At 42.0% G+C, this 7,247-nt stretch overlaps 1 long non-coding RNA gene across 1 annotated transcript; it reads left to right on the forward strand.

The window, feature by feature from the left end:
* The first annotated feature begins 1,651 nt into the window (after window positions 1–1,651).
* On the forward strand, window positions 1,652–2,718 carry LOC113010213 (uncharacterized). The gene is made up of 3 exons (XR_003270301.1): window positions 1,652–1,741; window positions 2,011–2,071; window positions 2,426–2,718. It is a non-coding gene; the product is annotated as an uncharacterized LOC113010213 (long non-coding RNA).
* Window positions 2,719–7,247: the final 4,529 nt, after the last annotated feature.

Here is a 7,247-nt window from a genome sequence, read left to right on the forward strand (position 1 = left end):
TGAGCTCCTCAGAGTCTCTGGTGTGAAGAAGACACACACGACACCTTACCACCCGATGGGGAACGGCAGTGTGGAGCGCTTCAACCGGACTCTGGGTGGAATGATTCGTGCCCTACCACCAGACTCGAAAGTGGACTGGCCACGTCGGCTACAGACTCTGACGTTCATGTACAACTGCACCGCACATGAGACAACTGGATTCGCACCCTTTTACCTAATGTTTGGTCGCACGCCCCGGTTGCCTGTTGACATTCTGTTCCGCTCTGTCCTGAGCGATCCTGCTGTTACCTGTTATGACAGGTATGTGGTTTCCCTCAGGGAAGATGTGAAGGAAGCAATGGTCATTGCACGCACCCGAGCTACGCAGGAGAAGCGTCGTCACTCGCAACTCTATAACAGGAGAGTGAAGGGTTCCAGGATTGAGGTTGGTGACAGAGTCCTGGTTGCTAACAAGAAAGAGAGGGGAAAGAAGGTTGCTGATCGGTGGGAGTCAACGGTCTACACCGTGATCGATGTGAACCATGATACTCACACTTTCAAGATCCGTGATTCTGTTTCCGGACGAGAGAGAGTGGTCCACCGGAATCTGCTGTTGGTGGCGAATTTCCTGCCCCTGGAGGATGATGCTGGAACCTCGGATCACGTCTCCTCTACGTGGGATGTAAACACGGCGCCTGAAGATGATGATGGGGCTGCGTCTGGGGAGGGGGATTTGAATGCCCCTGCTGTGAGCTGTGTTGGTGCTCATGGTAACCGCTCACCCAATGCCATGGGTGGGACAGCTGACCTGGAGGTTATCTCTGAACCTCTGGACCCTGGAGAGAGGACAGTTGCATGGGTGTCGCAGTTGACGGAGTCCAGCCGGTCTCAGGGAGATGTTACTGATGTTTCAAGCGTGGATTCAGTCTTGCCAGCCGCATCGGCCTTGTCTGTTGAAGTGAACTTTGACCAAACCGGTTCTAGCATGGCGTCCCAGGAGGTCAATATTGCTACGAGCTGTGGGGAGGGTGTACAAGTATGCTCTGCTACACCTGACGTAGTGGTGGATGTAGTTGCTCCTGCCATTGCTGCTCAGTCCCCAATGGTTGACTATAGCCAAACCGGGAATGGTTCCCAGATCAGAACCAGACTTGGGCGACTTGTCAAACCTGTGAATAGACTGATCCAGACAATGTCAAATCAAGTCGTGGTTCGTGACAGGTTTGACGTGAAGTCAGTTTGTAAGTCCTTGATCCCGTCCTTCTCTAACTAAATGTTCTGTTTATATGCCTACCTGAATGATGGGATTTGTACTTGCTGTTATGTACTCTACATTTTTTTTTCTTTCTGTTGAGCCATGGTACACACCTTGTAAGGGGTTATTAGTAGGGTGTATTTCGGGCACCCTGCTGCCAGTTGCTGGGTTGGGAGTTTGGCGCTGCTCCCACCCCACTTCATCCTTAGGGATACGTTTAGTTGGTGTTTGTGATTTTTGACCTCTGGTTGGTTGGTGCATACTAGTGTGGGTACCTGGGGCTCAAATTTGATAAAATTCAGTGGGGGTGAGTGTAACAGAGTTAATAATACATATGAAAAACATGCACTTACCTGTTCTTAATTATCATTTTAAGTGTGAATTTTATCATTTTTTTAAATTTTATTTTATTTTGAAAACCCAGAAACCGGATCTCACCCTAACGTTTAGAAGCTGCTAAGGCTTCCGCTCCTCACAGCGCGCGCTTGCACTGTGAGGGTAAGTCCGGTAATGAAAGGCTCTGGCATTTTTATGGTTTCTGGTGTGAATGTTGTTACATAAGTTATATATGTCGATGTATATAGGTTCATATTGATATTAGAAAGTTTCTGTGTAACTGAAACAAAGGCGGGTTGCTGTTAAATAGTGTTTCTGCCGTATTTATGCTCTTTGGCAGTTAGTCTTTGTCAGCCCCCTAGTGGTTGCTGCGCATAGCAGGAAATGTGTTTGGATTTACCGTTTTTCTGTGCTTTTTGTGATGTTGCTTTACATTGTAGGAGCTACAATTGCCGGTACCACCAGAAGACACCTGTTGAATGTGTTTTATGTCTTCTGCAGGTATGTGAGCTTGTTAACAGCCATTTTGTCTGTAAAGCACAAGCAAGTGAAGATGTAATGCGCTATTGTTAATTTGTCCACTAGAGGGAAATGTTTAGTCGGTGGTATTTATGTTTATCCTGTTATTTTGTTTTATACGATTGTGGAATGTATTTTATTAGTCATAAGATTTCTTTTGTATACAAGCTCAGTATGACAGACTGTAAAATGGGAGAAATTATTATTTTCCACCTTTTCTTTATTAAAAAGTTAATTGTAAGTCTGTTAACACAGCGCGCGCTTGCACTGTGAGGGAGCTACAATTGCCGGTACCACCAGAAGACACCTGTTGAATGTGTTTTATGTCTTCTGCAGAAGTAAACTGTGAAAAGCCAACCCTTCTGAGCGTCTGTGATTCTTGAAGAGCTGGAAGTGTTACACTTGGACCTCAAAGAAAACAGTGTAGCATCCAGATACACATCCCAGTCATTCTGTTGACTGTTGACTAATTTTCTCAGGGCTCTACATGTGGACATAAAAAAAACACAATAGTGACAGTGTCTTAAAAGCAAATGAAATGTTACATACAAATAAAACATACCTTTTTATGTTGTCATTTGTCTTTTCGTCTAGGCCATTTGTCTGAGGGTGATATGCTGCTGTGACGCTTCTTTCTATTTTCATTAAGCTGCAAAGTCTTGAGTTGAGCTTCAAAGAAAAAAGAAAATTGTTTTTTTAAAAACAATCACACAAAACCTTTGGCCTGGCAGCTACTTGGCACACTGTGGCCAAGTATTTACCTAAAGAGGTATGGAAAAGTAAACTTAACACTTACCTCGTTAACAAATTCTCTTCCTTGGTCGGATAAAATTCGTTTTGGGCAGCCATGTCTATATATGAGTGAGCACAACTGATGAGCTACCTCAGCAGCACTTTTGCTTTTTAATGGAAAAGCCTCAACCCATTTTGAAAAATAGTCTGTTGCAGTCATAATGTACTGGAAGCCACTAGACGTTTTTGGAAGAGGTCCAGTTAGATCTATTCCGATTAGCTCCCAGACATGTGACACCTGTCAATGATAGAAGAATCACATTAATATGTAATGTACATTATAACATTACTATTTTCTACTAAAATGCTACTGATATTTACCTTTATACACTGCAGTGGTTGCACAGCAGCCAATGGTTTTCCCATTTTTTGACACTGGTCACAAGCCAGGACCTTAAACATATTGAATGATCTTTATATTACCCAACAATCGCAATTAATTAAACAACAGAATTGCAAATGTTCTATAAAAATACTCGATCAAGTGGCGAAACAGTGTTAATTACTGTACATCATCCTGAAATCTGGTACGTGTCTTCAGGATAACTATGCATTCTATTGGTGCACTATTAACATACTATATATAAATAACAACTTTAAAAATACATACCCAATTCCCAATGTCAACCGACATGCCATACCAGTAAAATCTGGAACAAATTGCAGTTCGAGTCTTGAGTACACCAGTGTGTCCACCGATGGGACTTGAATGAAACTCTTGAAATAGTCCCATGGCTTCTTCTTTTGTTTTTATCACTCTCCTGTTTCCAAACAAGAGCACTCCGCCTATATTTAAAAAAAAATGTAAATTAATTATAACATGTATTTAACCAATAATTACATTTGGTTGTTTATTTACATTACAATACTGACCCTTCAGTCTGAATTTTGCGGCGTATCTCCTAAGGGTTTGCCTCTGGGACATATCGTATTCCGATGGGTAGGACCCAGCAGACAGAAACATGAGCAGTTCCTTGTATTTGTTCTCCATAACTAAGGAAAAAATCGGACAATTTCAACATGGCTTCGGAATCCATACAGTAAATAAAACGACTACACGACGTTATCACGCAATTAACAAGTATGTGGTGCAGTAGTACTTTCTTCGACATAACAACGGAGCGTTTATTCAACATAACAACGGAGCATGGTGTCCAGTAACTGCAGGAGGACTAAAATACATTGAGAAGGTTTGCAGAAGTTGAAAAGCACAAAATAAACGCTTGGAATATGACTTCGAGTGAGCAGCTTAAGGTAAACAATTATCATCTGTAATAAAGAAGTAAAACTTATAATACAAACCTTTTTTCGAAAGCAACGAGATCGGCACAAGATCGGGGTAGGATGAAATAATAGGCGTGTACTATTTACACCGGAAACATAGCCGTTTTGAATTGTGCGCATGCGCAGTAACAACAAGTAGGGCAGCTTGATGGGTAGGACGTTTTGTCAGAACACCGGCAGGCGATGTTGTACCAGGGGAGTCTGCCGGGCGATATCTCTTCGATGACGGCGTCTCAATTTTGGTCGGGGAGGATGTACTCTGGGCCTTCTTCATTACTAAATCTTGAAAACAGCGGTCGATGTAATCTTGGAGAGCGTCTAAACTCTCCCCGTTGTCCTCCAGGGTGTTAGAGATGATAGGACAGATGTTGTTAGTTATATGACAATCGATTAGTATATTTGGTAATACTGAAGCTTGAAAAACCTTTGTTAAACTCTATGCTACCATTTGCTTTTTTTTTTTTTTTTTTTTTTTAATCCGCCAATTCTCCGGCGTCTGACGTCACCTACAACATGGGTCGCTCACCTTACTCGTCACTTCCTCAAATCATGATTATCACACAAAATGACTGAAACATTTTGTAACTGTTGCCCTATCAACTCTAATTGTATAAGATCGCCTGGACGTGCATGTGAGAAAACCCTGTTTGTTATTTCACCGGCACTCCCCATTATACCTTGATAATATTGGGCGTTGTTAGGTTTTGTATTGTTGATTGTCATTTATGCTTAGAAATATTTAACCATATATGCTTAGAGGTGTATAATCAATTGTGTAGTGATAGTCTGCAAACTTCGAGTGTATTAGAGAGCACTCTGGGAGCACGAGGGAGGTCGTACCTTGTTTTATTGTTTTATGGTAGGATTAACGTGGCTGTGTTTGTTTTAGGCTATGTGCCTTTTGTTTAGATGAACCGCTGGACTTCCAGACCAGCAGGTTTAGGGAAGTCATTTATGGGGTCACACTGACCCCACACACACACACACACACACAAGGTACTCTTTGTTTGTATGTAGACGTCGTATGTTAATGAACCTATGCATATTCATGTAACCTCAATAAAAGAACAGTGTTACGGGAGAATGGACGAGAGCAACTGGGGTCAAGCGAAGGAACGGCGTCTGTCCGGTTCTCTCCCGTGCACGAGAAACTTGAAGAACTTTGCCTACTCGTGTCTTGCTTGCTGTGTAATTATATTGTCTTCAACGTTCCAGCGAATAGGTTCAAGCTACGAACCTATCAGGCGTAAGTTTATTCTTACTGTTTTAAAGAAAAGCAACAACATGGCATGGTATACATTTTCACTGCTATGCACCCAACTCTATCTATCCATGAAGCCAAGCCACATAACACACACCAATTAGTTAAACTGCAAGAATGTCCTAAAGACAAAGAGCTGGATGGCTGCTAACTTTCAACCAGGAAGAGGAGAGCTGTACACTCTGCGCTCCTTAACAAGAAGAGGGGCTGCATCCTTCAGAATGACATGCACGCACATGCATACGCACCAACATTCCTGTCTATGAACAGACGTACAGTGGGGCAAAAAAGTATTTAGTCATCATTTTAAGTGTCATCATTTTAAGTGGGGGAACTTGCACAATCGGTGGCTGACTAAATACTTTTTTGCCCCACTGTATTCACTGTTGTATTACTTTTGTATATAAATAGAGACAAGTGCAAGAAGAGAGCGCACATCACAGGGCCCCCACTCTCATGTGAGCGCTCTGTGAATGCCCTTGCAAGTAAAAACTGCAGCGTGTGTTTCTACCCTCTGACTCTTAGCTGAAGAAGTGTCTTTTAGAATAAATCTCTTGACATTATGTGAAGTCACTTAGAAGTTATTTAAGTGACTTATTTATCACGTTTAAAATTGTAGCGAAAGATAGTGCAGGGTCGGAAAACCGACAACTAGCCAGTGTTCTCGCCGGCTCCGGCTAGCTATCGAGCGGGTGGGTAACAGACGTCTCTGAAAACGTCAGCGCACTTTTGCAATTATGTGATGTCTTGATAAATGGAGTATATATTTGAAGTTTACACAGATACATTCTTGCCTGAAAATATGTTAAGTTTATATTGTGACACTGAGTAATATTAACTAACCTTTTAATGTTAAAAATGAGCAGAACTGTACGTCTACGTGACCTATGTACATGTCATAAGTTTAACGACTGTAAAAATTACTTCCATTGAACTGCCTTATTAACTTAAAAATCAACGTCTTAACTTACATTTAAAAATGTAGTTGTCCTCAACCGCTGTGTCTACCACCTCCATAGCTGCCGCCATTGCTGGAAACTGGAATTGGCAGAGCCGCGCTATGAATTCTGGGATATGGTGGGCTACAAAGGATACACACTATGAAGACGAATACACCGCTTGTGTAACCAACATGCTGGAAGGATATGCTGAATTTGTGTCTGCAGATCGTACGAGTTCTCATCCGATTTAGACAAGAGCCTGTTGCACTAATGGCTGACCGATGCCATGCTTCACCAAGTTTACATATTAGAGAAACATGTCAAGTGTCTCTTTCCTGTGGTGGCAACATGGTGACACTACAAGGCCTGCACAAGAGTATAGGATGAAAGTGCTTTTTTTTTTTTCTTTTCTTTTCTTTTTTTAATTTGGGAGGAGTATCTTCACCAAACTGTCCAAATTATGCTCTGCAGAGAACTGCAAATGATAATGCACAACAGTTTCCAGCTGAAGTGGTGAATAGAGTCAAAAATATTTTTTATGTTTATGAGTGTTTACAATCTATTGCTTCATAAGAAGAAAAAGTACATATGGTGGAGAGCCTGACTGATATTTGTACTAATGGATCAGCAATAGTCGCACAGTGCTCATGTCAATCCCACAGGAAAGGAGGGCAAAGAAAATCAAGGATCTGGATTTGGACACAGATCAACTTCCAAGTGAGAGAGCAGTGGGTTTAGAGTGGTGCATGGAAACAGATGAGTTCACCTTTGTGCAGGACAATCCACCAACCAGAAGGCACATTTAGTTTGTGGTCAGCTCATTGTATGGACCGTTGGGAATCTTGTCTCCCTACATCATCTGGAAGATCTCCAGCTGATT

This window comes from Astatotilapia calliptera, chromosome 3, assembly GCF_900246225.1.
Source record: "Astatotilapia calliptera chromosome 3, fAstCal1.2, whole genome shotgun sequence".
NCBI lineage: Eukaryota > Metazoa > Chordata > Actinopteri > Cichliformes > Cichlidae > Astatotilapia > Astatotilapia calliptera.